The sequence below is a fragment of the Cryptomeria japonica genome, chromosome 9 (genome assembly GCF_030272615.1).
Source record: "Cryptomeria japonica chromosome 9, Sugi_1.0, whole genome shotgun sequence".
NCBI lineage: Eukaryota > Viridiplantae > Streptophyta > Pinopsida > Cupressales > Cupressaceae > Cryptomeria > Cryptomeria japonica.
In genome coordinates, this window is record NC_081413.1 from 84055073 (window position 1) to 84076609 (window position 21537).

Consider the following 21537-nt stretch of genomic DNA (forward strand, 5'->3'; position numbering starts at 1 on the left):
AAACATTGCTCATCTTCACCATTATTATCATGATAGGTCCTTTCTATTTGCTCTCTGTTTATATTGGCTCTTTCATTTCCTTCTTTCTGTCCTATATTAGGGCTTTTCTGTGCTAAAATTGCATCTTCCTTTACTGTATTAAGGTTGATTAACTCACCAATTTGATCTATTATGCCTCCAAAAATTATAAAGAAATTTATAATTTCATTAATTTCCAAAAAAATATGTACAAAAGCTACAATAAAAATCACTGAAGAGTTTAAAAATTTCATGGTATTGGTTCTAGATGTGTATTTGATTGCATTTATTAATTAATTAAAATATAATATGATTTTCAAAATATTGATAGACATATTTTTGGAAATCAATTGTTGAAATAAAATGCAGAAAACTCTATGATGTATTTGTCCTTGACAACATTATTATGACTAAAATTATTTAATTAGTTATTATTACTACATCAGATAAATATTCCTTTTGAAGTCAATTAGAGATACTGAGAAATATATAGAGAAAAAACTTTGAAAACTTGTGTGTGTGCGCTATAGTTTTTGTTACTCAAAGTATATATATATATATATATATATATATATATATATATATATATATATATATATATATATATATATATATATATATATATATATATATTAGGAGAATACCTACCAAGAGGGTAGTTTTCTATATATTAAATCAAAAGCATAAAAAAATTACATGTGTTTCATTGCATTGCTTCCTTCAAGCACCTCAATGATGAAGAGGGAAGTGAGAACTCAAAACCATTTCTTGTAGGTGCTCAGTCAGAGCGGGGGTTAAAGTAAACCCCTCAAAAACCATGTAAAAACCATAAATCTCCAAGTTGTTCCTCTATATACTGTCCTTATATAGTTGTATTATCTATGTGAGCATTATTGTTCCAATGCAGGTTGTAGCATCCACAAGGCTAGCTTCGTGGATCCACTTCAACTCCAAAATGGCATTAGGGGCTTACCATGGTAGTTGTGGAACCACACCACTCATGTTGACTAGTTTATCCCAGTGCACGAACTCCATGGACTTGACCATATTATAGATTAATTTATCCACCAATGTAGTGTTGAGGAAGTAAGTCTTCTACAATGTTTTCTCCCCAATGGTCTCATGTATGGTGGGATCTTCCAATTACAATGAGAAGACAATACCTGTTGTAGCTACTAATCCACACCCCTAATGTTGTAGTCACATCATCAATAGGGGAAGGTTGGCTTCATTGCCATTGCATGAGTTAGCTCCACTTGACTAGCATTGTATATGCTAGAGAATCATGCATAATACCTAAATGTTAAATCAATTCCCCACTTAACCCTAGGAGAGAAAAGCATATCACCCAAGCTTACAAAATAACCATAATGCATAGGTCAAATAAAAAAGCCATGAGATATATTTTGGGAAAACCCTTAAGACAAAAAAAACCCAACCTTCGAAAGTATCCATACTCCATCTACTATTCAACAATAAATAAATAAATGCACTTACAATGTTACAATGAATACTTTTGAAACATCAAGCCTCTCTAATGCATCCTCCATGTGTCCAAGGATGAATCTACACATCCAATGTCATGCTTCACATATGTGCTCCTCATAAAGACTCAATAATACAATATTTCACTCACCCAACTAACCTTAACTACTAAACATGGGATTTCTTAAATAGACTCGATCTTACACAAATATCTTGCCTATCAACGAAAATAGGGGGTTTTTTAATTTGGGCTATGAAAAAATGCAATATCTGGTGAAAATAGGAGGGCTTTTAATTCAACCCGTGTATTGGGAGGGGGTGACAAAAAAAGAGTTTAGGGAAATAATTTTTTTGAAAATAAGGGGATTCTTTAGTATGCCATGAATGCACATGCTATAACCCAAGTTCACTAAGTGAAGCCCACGTGAGGCACCAACACACTTGAGACACTAATCCCCACAACTAAGTGCCAACTCAACAAGAAACACCAATCTCTTTAAAAACAAGGCACCAATCTCCAAAAGAATAAAGTGAAAAGTGCTTGATCTTCTTCTTGAATCAAATGGTATCCCCCACAAATTTGGTCAAAAATTGCTTGTTTGAATTTTCTTATGATCTTTAAAATTCTCCACTCATAGGTCTACAACAATTTGCCCTTGAAATATGCAATAATTTACCTTCAAAGTCTTCTCTTAGGTTTGCAATAATTCAACTTCAAAGTCTACTCTTAGGAGTGCAATAATTGCCTTCAGTTATACTTTTATATTCACCTTAGATCTACTTCTAAGGTTTTCTCCAGATCAGTTATGAATGGGAAAATATTCATTGAATTAATTGACCAAATAACCCTTAAAGTTCTTCTATATATACTATTCAATATGCTCTCCTTAAAGGATATAACCCTCTAAACTAGATTGGCCAAGCAAGGATGTATATATTTTTTATTGATTTTATTTATTTGCCCGAGGTAGGTGCTAGCTTCAAGGAGGTCAATCAATATTAAATTAAATAAATTTATATAAGTTTTACCACACAATGTAAGGTCGGACCACACAAAGGATAGATTTTTGACTTGAAAGAGAATAATATTTTTATTTATATTTAATGTTGATGTGCATAATATTGGCAAATTGGAGGAATTGATTATGTGTTGCATTGATGTTTTGTCATTGATCGCAACACCGAATATTTTGGTTGTTTATCGGTTTCCGGTAGGTTCTGGTAGAGCAGTTGGATTATGATATTGATCCGGTATGCTTTGGTTTGTGGAATTGGTTTCGATATGTCATTCATGCTATTCAGAAGCGTATCACGATCAGTTGGTTCAGGATTTGATGACTCGGGGGTTATCATTTGTTCTAGTAAGCCTTTTGGTCATCGATAAGGGTTTTACCGACAGATCTTTGTTGAAGATCTTTTGATACACTTGATAAGTGGTGTTGGTGTGGCTTCTAGATGGCTTTCAGGATGTTGTTGGTTATCTTGTTCATATTCTTGTTGATCGGTGGTGTTGCATTTAGGACCGGACCTAATGCACAATCTTATTCTGCTAGGTTATGGATCGGTTTATGTAATGTGTTGGTGGATGATCCCAATGCATTGTCGGTTGGATTTATTGATTGGATTATGTTATTTTGGTCTTAGGCTGACTTGGTTGATCATTGGATTGCAGGTTTATGTTATGAATTTATTATATTATCTTTTAGGAGGTCGACCTAATTGTTTAGGTCCTCAGTTGGTATAAATGTGATGTAAGATCTCTTTGTAGATATAGGGTTTATGGGTTATGCAATTATCTGTGTGCAAATAAGGTTGTAATCATATGTAGAGGTTTTGGTCGATCATAGGTGATCGAATTGGGTTGGTGAAAGAGGTTTAAGACCCTCGGTACTGAGCTTAACCGAAACTGTACTGAGGCATAGGAGATGTTATTCTTGCAGTTCACTCTTCTTTCCAGATTGTAGTCTGGCTTTATTTTGTAGTCAGTGAGGCTCCTTTTGTGATGAGCAGTGTGCTCTAGGTTGTTGGCCTTCCTGCATGTGCAGGCCCTTCTTTTTGTAATCACATACTTACTGCAGAAGTATTATCTAACTGTGGGTAGGCTTCCCACCGTGGTTTTTCCCTTTACTAGGTTTTCCACGTACAAATCTTGGTGTTATCTTTTGTGGATGGTTGGTAAATGTTTTGTGGCTTATATTTGTGCTTAATTGTTATATCTGCTATTCTGGTATTTGGTTTATGTATTTCGATAATAAGGTTTTAATGCTTAAAGTTCTATAATCTGTCGACAACTGATTCACACCCCCCCCTCAATTGTCCATCAGTTATCTGAGTTGTCTAACAATTGGTATAAGATGAAGGCTACTACAGTTAATGAGTTGAGAACAATGGCAAACACCTCTTTTAATAGGGATACCTTGGTTGGGAAGTTATCTTCTTTTGAGCTTGAGGAATTTGGTCCTTCTAGAGTTCCAAAATCTGAACATGATTTTCATGCATCTACATCATCTACTGACAAGAGTGATTGGAAAGCCTTCTATGCTAAGGATCTAGAGGAAATGAAGAAATAAGATGAAGAGTTTGAGAAACTTGAAGCCCTATTTGCTAGAAGAGTACCTAAAAGTCTGGTAGGAAGTAAGTATGAAGGAAAATCAACTTTTAAATGTTTTGCATGCAATAAGATAGGTCATTTTGCATCTAGATGTCCTAAAGGGAATTCAAGATTTGAGGAAAGAGATATAAGATCTTTTAGGCCTAACCATGATTATCAGAACAAGCATAAATACAGGAGGAACCAAGACAAATCATGATACTATGTTGATGAGGAAGGTGTGACTGATTCTGATGATGAATCGACACAAGATTCAGCTAGTGGATCCGTCAATGAAAAGGAATGGGTATTCTTGGCTATCAAGGAAGATGATTCAGTACCTGAAGAAAAGGCCCTTGCTACTAAAGTTGAAGACAAGGATGAATGGGTGATAGACAATGGATGTTCACATCATATGAATAGAGATAAAAGGAAGTTTCTATCTTTGCAAGAATTTGATGGTGGTCTGGTTAGATTTGGAGATGACAAAGCATGCATGCTCAAGGGAAGAGGAACTATATCATTGGATGGTAAGCATGATACTGATAATGTTTATTATGTTGAAGGTTTAAGAAATAATCTTTTGAGTGTAGGACAATTGGTGGATAAGGGATTTCAGTTACAGTTCAAGGATGGAAAATGCAAGATTATCAACAGATCAAGATTGGAGATTACAACTGGTACTTAGACAAAAGGTAACATCTTTCATTTGAACTCTAGTGAGAAGACATTTTTTATTGCAGAAATTGATGAGAGTTGGCTATGGCATAAGAGGTTGTGTCATGTGAATTTTGATTGCATTGTAAAGATCAGTTCTACTAAGGCAGTTAGAGATATACCTAAGATTGTGAAGCCCTATAATCCGGTATGTAAGGAATGTCAAATGGAAAAGCAAGTCAGGACTTCTTTTAAGAGTATACAAGACAAATCTAATGATGTTCTTGATCTTAATCATACTGATTTGTGTGGTCCTACTAGAATCAAAAGCTTTTCAGGGTGATAGATATTTTATGCTAATCATCAAGATTACTATTCTAAAATGATGTGGGTTACTTTTCTGAGGGAGAAATCTAAAGCATTTGAAAAGATTAAAATCTTTAAAGCTAAAGTTGAGACAGAGACAGGATTCAAGATTAAATGCTTAGGGTCAGATCCGGGTGGAGAATTCACATCTGGTGAATTTAACAGTTATTGTGAAAATAATAGGATAAGAAGACAATTATTTGCACCCCGGACACCTTAGCAGAATGGTATTGTGGAAAGGAAGAACAAAACTATCTTGGATGTAGCTAGAACTATGATAATGGAAGCTAATCTGCCTCATATCTACTGGAGAGAAGTTGTGAGCATGGCGGTATACACATTCAACAGAGTTCATATCAAAGGAGACATCGGTAAGACACCTTATAAGTCATGGTTTGGTCATACACCTACAGTTAAGTATTTTAGAATCTTTGGTAGCAAATGCTATATCAAAAGAGATGATTGCATTAGAATGTTTGATCCTAGATGTGATGAAGGGATATTTCTTGGTTATTTTAATGAAAGCAAAGCATATAAATGTTATAACAAAATATTGCAGAGAATTGTGGAGAGCATTAATGTTAAGGTGGATGAGTAGAACATAAGTCAAATCAGAACTTATGAGAGAGAACTGGTAGTGGAAATGATCATAACTGAACCAGTAGCACCTACACCGGAATAGAATGTTGAACCAATTACTCCGACAGTATCAAAAAATTCAATAGTAACTGAAGATCAGAGAAAAGGAACATAAAATCAGAAGACTCCTAAGTATGTTAGGCTAAATCATTCAAAAGATCAAATCATTGGAGACAAGAATAAAGGACTGATGACAAGAAGAAGGTTGGTAGTTAATGAGGTATGTTTAATTTCTCAAGTTGAACCGACATCAGTAATTGAAGCATGTAAAGATGAATGTTGGATGAAAGCTATGGAAGAGGAATTAGATCAGATAGAAAAGAATAATACATGGACTTTAGTTCCCCGACCTAAAAATAAGAATGTTATTAGGACTAAATGGGTTTTTAGGAATAAATTGATTGAAGATGGACAAGTTGTGAGGAATAAGGCTAGATTGGTTTGTAAAGGATATTCTCAGAAGGAAGGAATTGATTATGATGAGACTTTTGCTCCGGTAGCTAGGATTGAAGCTATGAGATTATTTCTTGCTTGCGTTGCCCATAAGAACTATAAGGTTTATTAGATTAAGTGTGCATTTCTGAATGGAGATCTTGAAGAGGATTTTTACATTGAGCAGCCTGATGGATTTTCACTTTCAGATGATAAAAACATGGTTTGCGGGTTAAGGAAAACTTTATATGGATTGAAACAAGTTCCTAGAGCTTGGTATGCAAGATTGGATAAATATCTTTTGAAGCTTGGATTTACTAAAGGTAATGCTGACAGTAATTTATATTATAAGATCACTGATGATGACATATTGATTGTTGAAGTCTTTGTTGATGATATCATTTTTGGAGGTGAGGATAAGTTATGTATGAAATTCTCTGATAATATGAAGAATGAATTTGAGATGTCTATGACTGGGGAGATGAAATTTTTCTTAGGTTTGCAGATTATTTAGACTGATAAAGGTATTTTCATCTGTCAAACTAAGTATGCTAGGGAGTTGTTGAAGAAATTTGGTATGAAAAATTCTGAACCTATTGGTACTCCTATGGTTACAAGTGAGAAATTGACAAAGAAAGATGCATCAGCACTGATAAATCCTACAAGGTACAAGTCTATGATTGGAGGTTTGTTATATCTGTAGCGTCCTAAAATTGTGACACTTGCAATTTCGACTGCATTTCGGTCTTCACGATGGCGATGCAACACGCAACCTGAATGGAGACCCCGAAACTTGTTTTTGACACTGAAAACTGCATTTTTCAAGCACCCTGGCCTGAACCTCCTTGTACCCTGCTGTCCCGGGAGGTGGGACCAGAGCGCCCAGCGCCCTGGTCCCTGGGTCCTATTTTGGGCCCGGTCTCCTATGGGGTCTTGGGTCTTTTTGTTTGCAATTTGGAAATTAACTTTCCTGGTCGGCCTAAGGTCGGGAAAATCAGTCTATCAGCCCTAATTGACAAGTATATAAACTACATTTTCCTCTCTCATTTGGGGGGATGGAAGGTAGATGGAAAAAAAGGCAATTCAAGATTCAAACATTCAAGCATTCAAGCATTCAAGCATTCAAGCATTCAAGCATTCCTTCTAAGTCTCCATTCAAGGCTAAGTGTTGCATTCAAGACAAGGATTCAACCATTGAAGAGGAGATCACTTACTACATGCTACATACAACATACAACAATACAACAAACAACAACATCTATACCTTCGCACATAAGGATACAAACATCCTTACAACAAGGTATTAGTACTTGTTTTACATTACAGACATTTACATTTACAGCACTTGCTCATTTCTTGGTTAATTCCAAAACCGGGGTTTGACCTAAAGGCAAACCCCTAATCCCTAACCCCCCAATTGTCTTCGCTTTTCTGTGTGTAGGTTGCAGGTACGCGGCTGAAATTGAAGATTTGGAATCCTTGTGCAGAGACGAACAGATCCCCCTTCGTTTCACGGATTTTTCGGAGGACCGTGGCGCCGGGCGCCATCGTCTCGACAACTTTTGCTCAAATTTGTAGGACAGCATCGTATCAACATTTTACTGCTAATTCCAAGTCCGCAGCTTCATCCTATATCCCTATCTCAGTTTATAAGCGAATCTTTGTCACTTTCTATGCATTCCTAGCTTAATTCTTCTATCAACATTCTTTACAAAAGAGGGTAGCCTTGCTTTCTTAACCCTTGAAACTCATTTAGCATCCATCTTGCCTTGTGTGGGATTGGATCTCATGGGTTTCAACCCCTCTTTTGAATGTAAAGTTTCTCCCCTAAGTGAAAACCATCAACCCTAGCGACCTCCCTTCTCTCTCCTCGGAGTTGGAAGAGGGGAGAGCAACTAGGGTTCAATCGTGATTTTCCGCTTTACATTTTGGTGAACCCGACGTGAACATCCTTTCTGATTATTCATGATTAGATCTGAAATTTGATTCTTTGATTACATTTCCATGTTTGATCTTTTGCAAAATTTTAGAGGTGATTGCATAAAAACCCTAAAATTTCTTTTTGAAAATTAAGCTTGCGAAATGTTTAATTATTAATGCTTGTTTCAGATCTGCCCTTCTATTACAAATCATCAATTCATATTTGTGCTTTAATTTTGAAAATTAAGTGGTTAAGTGTCCAAACCCTAATTTTTGAAACCCTCTTGATTCAACCTTTGTCTGACAATTTCACTGATCAAAACATCTCCAAATCAGCTGTAACTTTGGATTCCGGCATAAAATCACAATATCTTTCATCCCTGAAAATTTGGAAAAAAGTTGCGAGGACCGTGTGCACTCCGAGCGCCATCATCCCCGACATTTTTTTTGAAATTTCGGGAGCAAGATCTTACTGTATTTTCCTGCTAAAATCCAGAATTTTGGCTGATTTTATCAATTATAACACTTTCAAAATTACAGTCAAAGTTGGTCTTGTGATTGCTTGGTTTAAGGCTCCTAATCATTCAAAAATCATCGAAATTGAAATTTTGTGTCAAAATTGTGTTCTTACTGTCCTAAATCTGAAAAGTGTGTTTGCATTCATTCAAAATTTCAGTGCTTTATTCAGATTCTTGCAATTTGTAACTTTTGAAATTAAGTGCTTAATTACAACAACTTTAATTTCCGCTTTCAAAATTGAATTTTGCGTGAAATTGAGTCAATTTTTAAATTTCAAAATTTGCATTGCTTTTGACATTCCCTCTAAAATCATAAAATTCAAAATTCCAGTTTCCCTCTCTTTTTCAAAAATTCAAATTTTGCATTTTTCGACAATCTGGGTAGGGTTCAATTTTGAGATTGCAACTTTAATTTGGCCTATCTACAGATCGTAAAATCACTCAATTTTTTCAGATTAGCTTTAAAATCATCATACCTTTCATCCCTGCAAATTTCGAAAAAAGTTGCAAGGACCGTGTGCACTCCGAGCGCCACGGTCCCGGACATTTTTTCTGAAATTTCGGGAGACTGTCGTGATTGCATTTAACAGCTTAAATCTAGAAGATTGGCTGATTTTACTGAAAATTGCTACCTCTAAATTCAAAATCTTTTCTCCCTTTCTAGTGCATGAGTTTTACAACAATAAGCCCTACTTCCACTATTCCCGTTAGACGAAGCCTTAGAATTAAGTCTTTCTGAGGTTTAACCACCGAGGAGATGGAACCTAATTTGAATAGCCTTTTTAACGAGGACATGGGAAATTCCTCTAATCCTCCTAATGATGAAGAAGCTCTCCATGAGGTTTCTGTTGAACAACTTTTGAAATTGGATAATCAATTTGATGATTTTCACCAATGGATGTCTCATGAGTATCCTGATAGTCAAGCTCTTCCTTTAATTGAGGGTCTAAAACATATGCTTCAAAGTGATAAGAATGGAATTGATATCTTGCGTGGTATTGCACACATTGTGGATTCAAATGTGATGCCTATGAAGAGTTGTGCTGAAACTTTAGGTTATACACAACCTCCTACTCAAGTCAATCATTCTATTCCTTTGACAACTTCTATTGCTAGCATACCTACCTTTACATCAAACATAATGACTACTTCTATACAAGACATTCCTCCTGTGATCACCAGTCATGGGGGCAATCCCCCTTCTTCAATTAATCCTCTTCCTTCATTTAATCCGACTTCTTCATTCATTCCTTCAATGAGTGTCCCTATTACATCTCCACAAATGAACATGACGCAAGGGGGCAATTCATTTAACCATTCCATTCCTCCTTGTAGTGTTCGTCCTGTCCAATCATCTCCTATGACTAATTATCATAGAGTCCCACCACCTTACTCTTTACCTTCTTTCAATAACACAACACCTCCATCTCAATCTAACACATCTAATACAAATTCTTCGACTGAAGCGACCATTAACAATCTTGCACAAACTGTCTCTTCTTTACAGCAACAAATTGCCTCTATGAATCAATCTAAGTTTAGTGTGCCCACATTTGATGTTGCGAGCCCACTTTCTCTTGACATTGTTCGAGCTATTCCTCCTAAACATGTTGAAATCCCCCATTTGGAGCTTTATAATGGTAAAGGTGATCCTCTAACACATGTTAAGACTTTTCAAACAATATGTACCGATTTTGCTTATGACCCAAGGTTGCTTACAAAACTGTTTACTAGAACATTAAGAGACAAAGCCCTACAATGCTATTGCTCGTTGCCTTCTTATTCTATTACTTCTTTCGAGCAACTTGCAAATGCTTTCATTCAACAATTTCAAAACAATATAAGTCCTAAAGTTACTTTGATTGATTTAATGCATTGTAAACAAGGTGTTAAAGAAAAAGTGACTGATTTCATTGGTAGATATAAGCATTTGTATGCTCAAATTTCTTTTCCAGTGCCTGACAATGATATTCAAAGAATCTTTATTTCTAATTTACAAAAAGACATTCGAGACAAACTTCTGTTTTCTGAGTTTACTTCTTTCCAACAGTTGTGTGCAACTCTTCACAATTATCAACTGACTGTGAGTCAAATGGAACAATCACATCCTATGGCTCCGAGTGATAAGGGTGATAGCAGTCAACAACTATTTGGGAAGTTTAAACCGAACAGAGATTCCATCAAATTCAATGAAAACATCATCAACAACAATGTGAATGTAGCATCAGGTGTGCCTCCTATTTCTAAATTTTTCAAGAAAGAAAGAAAGTATACTCCTTTGAATGAATCATTGCATAGTATTATAAATAGGTTATTGGAACAAAATGTGCTTACTCTTCCTTCTGTATGACAAATTGACCCTGCAAAGATTACTTCACCTTATTTTGATAACAAAGCTTTTTGTCAATTTCATCGTCAGCCTGGGCATGATACTGAAAAATGTTTTTCTTTAAAGGGTAAAATTCAAGATTTGATTGATAATAATACTATCTCTGTTTCCGGAGTGAATGATAAAGGCAACACATATGTAGCTCCTCCTAACCAAAATCTTCAGATTTTTACTGATCCATTACCTTCTCATACCTCTAATGCGATTGAGGCTAATGATTCCTCTCTCTCATCTGATGGTCTTGTGTCTATGACTCCGAATGTGATTAACTTTGTAGAGCAGCAAGAAAATCCTAAAGAACCTTCCATCACATTTGATTCTAGTGAAACTATCAGGGCACCTGATGGTCCTTTATACATAGTTGCAAAAGTTAAGAATACACCTTGCCGTGGAGTGCTTATTGATCCTTCGTGCATGGTTAATGTTATTACTGAAGAATTTCATTTTACTTTGCAATTGAATCAAGTGATCTATGACAAAACAGATGTGATTGTGAAATTATTTGATGCATTTTCTTCTCCTACAATTGGTTCTATTACATTGCCTATTGAGGTCCATAACAAATCCCTTGATGTGAACTTTGCTATTATTCCATCTTCCGAACAATTTCGTGTGAAGCTTGGCTATCCTTGGCTATCTTCCATGAAAGCTATTGCTTCTCCTATTCATAAGTGTTTGAAATTTCCCCATAATGGTGAAGTTGTTACTGTCAATCATAGTCTCTTTAAACCAGCTGAAAGAACCTCTAGTGTTCCTATAGATTATTTTTGGCCTAAACAATTCCAATCTCTTCCTCCGCGAAGTGATCATCTTTTCAAATCTTATCAAAAGTGGAAAACAGATATGATCCTATCTTTAAGCGAACCTAGAACACCTAAACTTGATATTCCTATCGTTCTTGAGAAGGAAGTTCTTCCTTTGAAAGATAAAACTAATGTCTTTCCTCAAGAAGATTCTCAACCCATCCCTATGGATGTGACTATGTCTATGCCTAATAAACCTTCTAAAAGTAGACCTATACCTCCTTGTCATGATGGACTTGGTCTTCTTCCTAAACCAAATATTCCTCCTTTATATGGAGCAGTTCCTCCTCCTTCCTTCTATAGAGAGAAGAGACCTTCCTCTTCTCCTATTATCCAGCCTAAGAGACCACAACCTAAACACCCAAGTGATAAGGATGAGAACATTCCTCCTCCTCAATCTTCTCCACTTCCTACTAAGACTAGACGTAATCGTTCTGCACGTGAACGCCGACGAAAGCGTCGTTTTAGGGCTCAAGCAGCCGCTTCTCAAACTTTGCAATCTCCAAAAACACCTTCAACAAGCATTATTCCATTTTCTCCTAAATCTCCTAAACATAAGATGCATGATGGTTTTGATCCTGTACGAGTTAAAGATCCTATTTTTATAAATCTTGATGATGATATAGATGAAAATGTTATTGCTACTCCTCTTGCTTCTGATAGTGAATATGAACTTGTTGATATTGATAACCATTTATCTAAGGAATTTTCTAAAGCACTTATCCTAGCTCCTAGACAAGAACAACGTGGCTTGGAACATGAACATAGCCCTTGTTTGGATCTTGTGATAGCTCCATCTGCTGTGTTGGATGTTCCTCCTCTAGCGTGTTCCCTGCCTTCCCGAAACATTGATCAGCAAGATCGGGGGGTAGATGACGTGCTAGACTAGTTACATTAGCATAGCAGATTCTCTCCTCCTCTCTTTTGTTACTTCTTCTATGTGTTATTCTCATTCTTCTATTTGTTGTCCTTAGTGTTGTCTACTTGAGGACGATGCAAAGCATTGAGATCTCTTTGGTCTCTCTCATGTTGACTCAAAAGACACATGTGTTCCCTTCTTCTAGGTGACCTTCCTTGATTGGGGAATGAAGAACAATTATGCATACATACATATGATATATATACATGAATTATCATACAGCATACTGACCCCGAGGAAAGCGAAGTCACCTCGTGCTTTGTGTTTTGTCTATTATCCTTGGGTTTATCTCACACTTGGGGGCTAAATCTTTGTGATAACGTGCTCCTTTCCTTATGTGTATCACTACGTTAAAACAATCACCCCCGTTGAGGCGTGTGCGATCGCTTTAACGTAGGGGGGCATACACCCTGTCTATCCCTTCAAGATACTTGAAAATTTCTTGGCGAACTTAGCTTTGCCTTGAAAATTTTTGGTATTTCTTTTGCATGACTCATAGTGAGGGAACCTTACTACTGATAGTCATGGTTCTCCCTCGTGATCTTCCCTTTTACTTTGTCAATCGAAGTCGTAAGATCCTTAGTCCACTGGGGGCTTGGTGTGTCTTGCCTCCTTGACGTGGTGAAAGTCTTTCAATGTTGTTTCCTTGTACTTTACCGGAAGTATGAGCATACATACTCCCGCTAAAATGGGGGCTAAATGTAGCATCCTAAAATTGCGACACTTGCAATTTCAACTGCATTTCGGTCTTCACGATGGCGACGCAACACGCAACCTGAATGGAGACCCCGAAACTTGTTTTTGACACTGAAAACTACATTTTTCAAGCACCCTGGCCTGAACCTCCTTGCACCCTGCTGTCCCGGGAGGTGGGACCAGAGCGCCCAGCGCCCTGGTCCTTCAGGACTAGGGCGCCCAGCGCCCTGGTCCCCCAGGACCATGGCGCCCAGCGCCCTGGTCCCTGGGTCCTATTTTGGGCCCGGTCTCCTATGGGGTCTTGGGTCTTTTTGTTTGCAATTTGGAAATTAACTTTCCTAGTCGGCCTAAGGTCGAGAAAATCAGTCTATCAGCCCTAATTGACAAGTATATAAACTACATTTTCCTCTCTCATTTGGGGGGATGGAAGGTAGATGGAAAAAAAGGCGATTCAAGATTCAAACATTCAAGCATTCAAGCATTCAAGCATTCAAGCATTCCTTCTAAGTCTCCATTCAAGGCTAAGTGTTGCATTCAAGACAAGGATTCAACCATTGAAGAGGAGATCACTTACTACATGCTACATACAACATACAACAATACAACAAACAACAACATCTATACCTTCGCACATAAGGATACAAACATCCTTACAACAAGGTATTAGTACTTGTTTTACATTACAGACATTTACATTTACAGCACTTGCTCATTTCTTGGTTAATTCCAAAACCGGGGTTTGACCTAAAGGCAAACCCCTAATCCCTAACCCCCTAATCATCTTCGCTTTTCTGTGTGTAGGTTGCAGGTACGCGGCTGAAATTGAAGATCTGGAATCCTTGTGCAGAGACGAACAGATTCCCCTTCGTTTTGCGGATTTTTCGGAGGACCGTGGCGCCGGGCGCCATCGTCCCGACAACTTTTGCTCAAATTTGCAGGACAGCGCCGTATCGACATTTTACTGCTAATTCCAGGTCCGCAGCTTCATCCTATATCCCTATCTCAGTTTATAAGCGAATCTTTGTCACTTTCTATGCATTCCTAGCTTAATTCTTCTATCAACATTCTTTACAAAAGAGGGTAGCCTTGCTTTCTTAACCCTTGAAACTCATTTAGCATCCAATCTTGCCTTGTGTGGGATTGGATCTCGTGGGTTTCAACCCCTCTTTTGAATGTAAAGTTTCTCCCCTAAGTGAAAACCATCAACCCTAGCGACCTCCCTTCTCTCTCCTCGGAGTTGGAAGAGGGGAGAGCAACTAGGGTTCGATCGCGATTTTTCGCTTTACAATATCTAACCCGGACTAGACCGGATATAATGAATGCAGTTTGTATTGTATCAAGATATCAGAGTGATCCTAGAGAGAATCATGAGAGTGTAGTGAAAAGGATTTTCAGGTATTTGCAAGGAACAATTGAATATGGTTTGTGGTATCCTAAAGATGATGGTTTTACACTATGTGCATATACAGATGCAGATTGGGCTAGAAATGTTGATGACTGGAAGAGCACATCTAGTGGATATTTCTTTCTTGGAAAGAAACTTATTTCATGGATCAACAAGAAGCAGTTATATACCTCTTTATCTATTGTTGAAGCTGAGTATGTTGTTGCTGCTACCAACTGTACACAAGTTCTATGGATGAAGCAAATGTTGAAGGATATAAGGGTGGATTGTAATGAACCGATAGTAATTCACTATGATAACTCTGCTACTATTGACATATCAAAGAATCCAATATTTCATTTTAAAACAAAGCACATATCTATCAAATACAAATTTTTGAAGGAGGTGGAAGCAAATGAAGCCATACTAGTTTATGTGAACACTAAAGAGAAGATTGAAGATATCTTCACTATACCTTTGCCTAATTAATCATTTGAGTACTTCAGAGACAGATAGGGGGTTTCTGCCCCTCTGGTAGAGACCTGAGTGATGTTGATTGGCATCAGTTTGGTATGCATTTACAAAACTACTATTCATTCCGGATTTATGTGTTGGTGATACTAATCAGGGGGAGTAGTCAGTTGTGTGGTTCAGTGGATTTATGATTTTTCTTTGATGTTTATGTCATATTCTTGGAATCGATGTCAAAGTGGGAGAGATATATGTGAAAAATAGAGCTTAACATAATATCAGTCGAAGGGGAGAGATCAGAGCTTAACAGGGGGAGTTTGTTAACTTCATTGTAATATCATCTTATGGGAGATTGTTGGTTGTCTTCCTTTGGGGGAGACTTGTTTGGAATTTCTTGGCACTTGGATGTTTTTCACATCTAGTGTTGCTGTCAATGCTAAAGGGGGATATTGTTGGCAAATTGGAGGAATTGATTATGTGTTGCATTGATTTTTTGTCATTGATGGCAACACCGGTTGTTTTGGTTATTTACCGATTTCCGATAGGTTTCGGTAGAGTGGCTGGATTTGATATTGATTTGGTATGATTTGGTTTGTGAAATTGGTTTGGATCCATCATTCATGCTATTCAGATGTGTATCATGATTAGTTGGTTTGAGATTTGATGACTCAGGAGCTATCATTTGTTCTAGTAAGCCTTTTGGTCATTGGTAAGGGTTTTATCAATAGAGCTTTGTTGAAGATCTTTTGATGCACTTGATAAGTGGTGTTGGTGTGGCTTCTAGATGGCTTTCAGGATGTTGTTGGTTATCTTGTTCGTATTCTTGTTGATCGGTGTTGTTGCACTTAGGACCGGACCTAGTGCTATCTTATTCTACTAGGTTATGGACTGGTTTATGTAACATGTTGGTGGATGATCCCGATGCGTTACCGGTTGGATTTATTGATTGGATTATGTTGTTTCGGTCTTAGGCCGACTTGGTTGATCATTGGATTACGGGTTTATGTTATGAATTTATTGTATTATATTTTAGGAGCCTGACCTAATTGTTTAGGTCCCGGGTTGGTATAAATGTGATGTAAGATCTCTTTGTACATATAGGCTTTATGGGTTATGTGATTATCTGTGTGCGAATAAGGTTGTAATAATATGCAGAGGTTTTGGTCGATCATAGGTGATCGAATTGGGTTGGTGAAAGAGGTTTAAGATCTTTGATACTGAGCTTAACTAGAACTCTACTCAGGCATAGGAGATGTTATTCTTGCAGCTCACTCTTCTTTCTGGATTGTAGTCTGCATTTATTTTGTACTCAATGAGGCTCCTTTTGTGATGAGAAGTGTGCTCTAGGCTGTTGGCCTCCCTACATGTGCAGGCCCTTCTTTTTGTAATCACATACTTACTATAGAAGTAATATTTGATTGTGGGTAGGCTTCCCACCATGGTTTTTCCCTTACCGGGTTTTCCACATACAAATCTTGGTGTTATCTTTTTTGGATTGTTGGTAAATGTTTTGTGGCTTATATTTGTGCTTAACTGTTATATCTTATATTCTGATATTTGGTTTATGTATTCCGATAATAAGGTTTTAATGCTTAAAGTTCTATAATCCGTCGATAATTGATTCACCCCCCTTCCTCTCAGTTGTCCACTGGTTATCAAAGTTTTCTAACACATAAAACTTCTACATAAAACCCTCCTTAAGAATCAAACAATGATAAATTTGTCCAAGCCCCTTTGACATTAATGACAATATTTCAAACAGTATCCCCTTTTGTCATCAATGCCAACCTTGCAATCAAACCATTTGTGAATGAAGCATGAACATAATGCTCCCCCCATCTCTATTACTCCCTCTTTCTATATCTCTCCTCCTTTGACAATAATGACAAAAGGATGTTCACTATTTTTACAAAGACGATTCCCCTTTCTATAATGCTTCCTCTTGACATTAGAGAATCATTTTCACTTTTCCAACTCCCTCATCTTGGAATTGATGGCAACAAATTTTGATCTATCATCAAATTAGTTGATTCATCTTTAAATTGTTTTGTCCATGGAGTTGAAAGGTGATATAATGAATAGCTCCCCCTGATTTCATGTTTCTCCTCTATTTTGTGCATGAAGTATAGCTTCACAAGCATAGATTTATCCTTGTTCCCATTATCTTGCTCTTCCTTCTTTTTCTAAACTCTTACATATTTCGCTTTTTTTTTGGTCATGGTATTCCCTTTCATGTTTTTTCTAGATGGTTTCATAAAACCACTTCTCCAAAATTAGGCTATATGTTCATAATTGTTGCATTTATAACATATGACATTATAATCCATTAAGGGGACAAATAAATTGTCATTCCTTCTAGAAACCCTATAAGAACTTCTATTTTTGTTCCAACCAGAATTATATCTCACATGTGCTCTACAATATCCTACTTTGTGACCAAAATAATTGCATGAAAAACAATAACCAAAGAAGAAATGATAGAACTAGGCATATGAGTTTTCTTAGATTAGAAATGCTTCCTAAACGTGTTATCTTTAGCTTTTGAAGGTATGCATGACTTTCAATTCTCCTTCTTTTTGTTCATTTCATCTTTGATGAGACTTTTAACTTGGACATCAACATAATTCTTCTCTTCATTTTATTTCTTCAATGATTTAGAAATTCATGCTTCTTCATAGCCAATACCACTCTTTAAGAATGTGGGCTTTTGAGATTTGATGATGTTATCCAAATTTTCTTAACTCTTCTCATTCTTTAAGTTTGTTTTTAACTGATCCATTGTATTCTCCAATTCCTTTCTTAGGGAAACAATCTCAAATTTTAGCCTTTTGCAATTTTTCTCTTTTTTCTTTAGTGGTTTCTCATCTCCTCTTCAACTCTTTTTTATTCTTCTACTTGAGCTTTCCAATCTACAATCACTTTTTATGATTCTTCAAGACTTTGTGCTAATATTTCTTTTCCTTCGATGTCCTCTTGAATTCGTAATCTCTATCTCAATTTTTTTTCTTAATTTTCTTAATCTTTATGTAGGCATAATAAATTTATTCCTCAAGATCTATTTCCTCTCTATCTTCATTGCATACCTTGTTTTGTTCTTTATCTTCATCTTTATCAGCCTTTGCACCCATTTCCATAAAGAGTATTTCTTCTCCATTACTGCTTGAACTTTCTTCATTGCTTCCCTCTGATGAGCTATCGTTTATTATTGAATAAAGACTCTCTTTGTATTTGTCAAAATTCTTTTTGTTTTCATATTCACCTTTCTTGTGGCTTTTCTTTCCATGATGCTTTCTTCCTTTCATTATGTAGTGGCCCTCTTCATCCTTGCTACTTTAATTCTTGTCGAATTGGTGCCTACAAAGATTTTAAGAAGTTTCTAATATAAAATATTATTTTTATATTAGAAACTTCTTACAATATTTGTAGGCACCAACCCATAGGAGAGACACCAATTCCCTTTTGATGATTCATAGGAACCAATGCACTAGAGATACCAATCCCCACAATTGAGCACCATATCAACAAGAGACACCAATCTCTTTGTGAACAAGGCACCAACCTCCAAAAGAATAAAAAAGAAAGTGTTTAATCTTCTCCTTCAATCAAACCAGATCCTCATCCACAAATCTACTTAAAAATTGCTTCCTTGAATTCCCTTTACCAGAGAGGAAAATTGTAAAAAGTTAAAATTCGAGATTTCCCTAAGAATGAAATTGAAAAATATGACAACTTAGTTAAATAGAAACTTAAGGAATGAGAAGAATTCAAAAAATCTTGACAAAATCATCAAATCTTAAAAGGCCACATTTGATAAGAGTGGTGTTGGCTATATAGAAGGACAAAGTTCTAAATCATCAAAGAAATCAAATGAAGATCAAAATTATGTTGATGTCCTTCAAATTCCATCAAAGACGAAACAAACAAAATGAAGGAGAATTAGAAGCCATTCATACCTTCAGAAGCTAATGATAACATGGTCATGAAACACTTCTCATCAAGGCAAACTCATATGCCAAGGTTCTATCTTTCCTTCTTTGGTTATTGTTTTCCATGCAATCAATTTGGTTATAAAGAAAAAGATTGTAGAGAACGTGTGTGACATAATTATAATTGGCACAAAATGAGAAGTTCTTATGTGAGGACAAATAAGAACTATAACTCATTTTTTTTGTGAGTATATTATGATGGCATATGCTACAAATGCAACAATTATGGGCATAAAGAAAGATTTTGCAAAAGTTGTCTTATAGAAGCTAAACAATGCAAGAAAAAGGTCAATACCATGGAGAAAAAAAAGGGAATATCTAAAATAGTTTGGAAAAGGAAGAAAGAGAAAGATAATGATAACAAGAATAAATCTATGCTTTTGGAAACTACACTTCAGGCACAAAATTGAGAAGCATGAATTCAAGGGGTCTATTTGTTGTATTATCTTTTAGCTATATATAAAAGAGAAATCAAAGATAGATAAGCTAATTCATTTTCATTTATTCTAGGATGATGGAGAGTTGTTTGAAATGGGGAAATGATGCCACTAATGTCAAGGGAAATCATTACAAAAAGGGAGGGTATTCTTTGCAAAAAATATTGTCATTGATGTCAAAGGGGCTTGGACAAATCTATCATTGATGTCATGTTGTTTCTTAAGGAGCATTTTATGCAAAAAAATAATGCACAAAACCATTGAATATAAATAAAAATATTATTGTCTTTCAAGTTTGATATTTATCCTTTGTGTGGCTTGGCCTTACATTGTGTAGTAAAAAATAAATAAATTTGATTTAACATGGACTGGCCCTTAGCTTTTGGTGTTCCTCCTTGATGGATTTTATTCAGGCAAATAAATATTATCTTATTGGGTCAACCTCCTTGAAGATAACATCCACCTTGGACAAAGAAATAAAAGCAATCAAAAATATATGCATGCCTGCTTGGTTGACCTAGTTTAGAGGGGTGTATCTTTTGGTAAAGGGGTGCATATTGAAGGGTACATATAAAAGACCTTTGAGGATTATCTGATTAAGCAACTCAACAAATATCTTCCTATTCATATCATATCTAGAGAAGACTTTAGAAGCAGATCTAAGGTGAATATAAGAGCATAATTGAAGGAGAATTATTATAGACCTAAGACCATACTTTGAAGGTGAATAATTGTAAGCTTTAAGGGTGAATTACTGCAAACTAAGAAAACTTTGAAGGTGAATGATTGTAAATTTTAAGGGCAAACTGGTAGACCTATGAGCAATTTTTTTATACAATTGGGTTCAAAAAGGGGGTTAACAAAAAGACCCCATTTTTATCAAAAAAATATAACATAGCATCTAGTGTTAACCCTCTAAAATGTCAGCTTTTTTTAGTATTTCAAAATTACTTTGGTGAAAAATTAGTTGACACCATGTAGATTATGCTTGATATTTTTGATAACTTTTTAATATATATATAATTTTTGTAGAGTAAAGTTTGGTTTCAGAAAATGAATTTGTTTTAAACTTTGATAAATGAGACCAAAAATATTGTACATAGATTTTTTGACAAAAAATAGAGACACTAACAAAAGAAATTAAAGATAAAAAACTTAATATAATTGTGTAGCATCCTAAATTGTATACCTTTAATTAGGGTGTCCAAAATTCACACCTCTCCTAGCACCCATTTTAGTATTTTCCATTCCTCTCTGCATAATAGGACCTTTATTGTAATTAATTAATATTTAATTGAATATTATGAGTCATATTTCACTCTAATACATCATCACACTCTTATTTGGGCCCTTATTCCTAGGTGTGCCCCAAATCTTTTAATCCTGATTTATTATAAATCCTACCCCATTTCAAATTCCAAGACATGTTTTGCCCTATAAATAATATATATTTTCATACAAACTTATTTTTAGCATTAGAACCCTATTATCTTGCATCCCTAAGAAGTCGGGATGAAATTGTCAGGGCTCGGATGCTAGGGGCATCTTGGTCTGATGCTTTTTTCCCTGAATTATGGGAAGATAATAAGGCGGTCTTATCCTATTCAAATCTAGCTCCATGCAAAATTGATAATTCTAAGTCGATCTAAAGGTGATTTTAATATGAAATCCCTATATAAGGCACCCCTCTCAATTCATTTAATCATCTATCATTATCACATTCGTGCATCCATAAGTTTTATTGCAAGAGCAACACTTCAAGAGAGGATCTAATTCAAGGAGCAAAAAGCTACATCAAGGCATCTTCACTTATGTTACAATTATGAT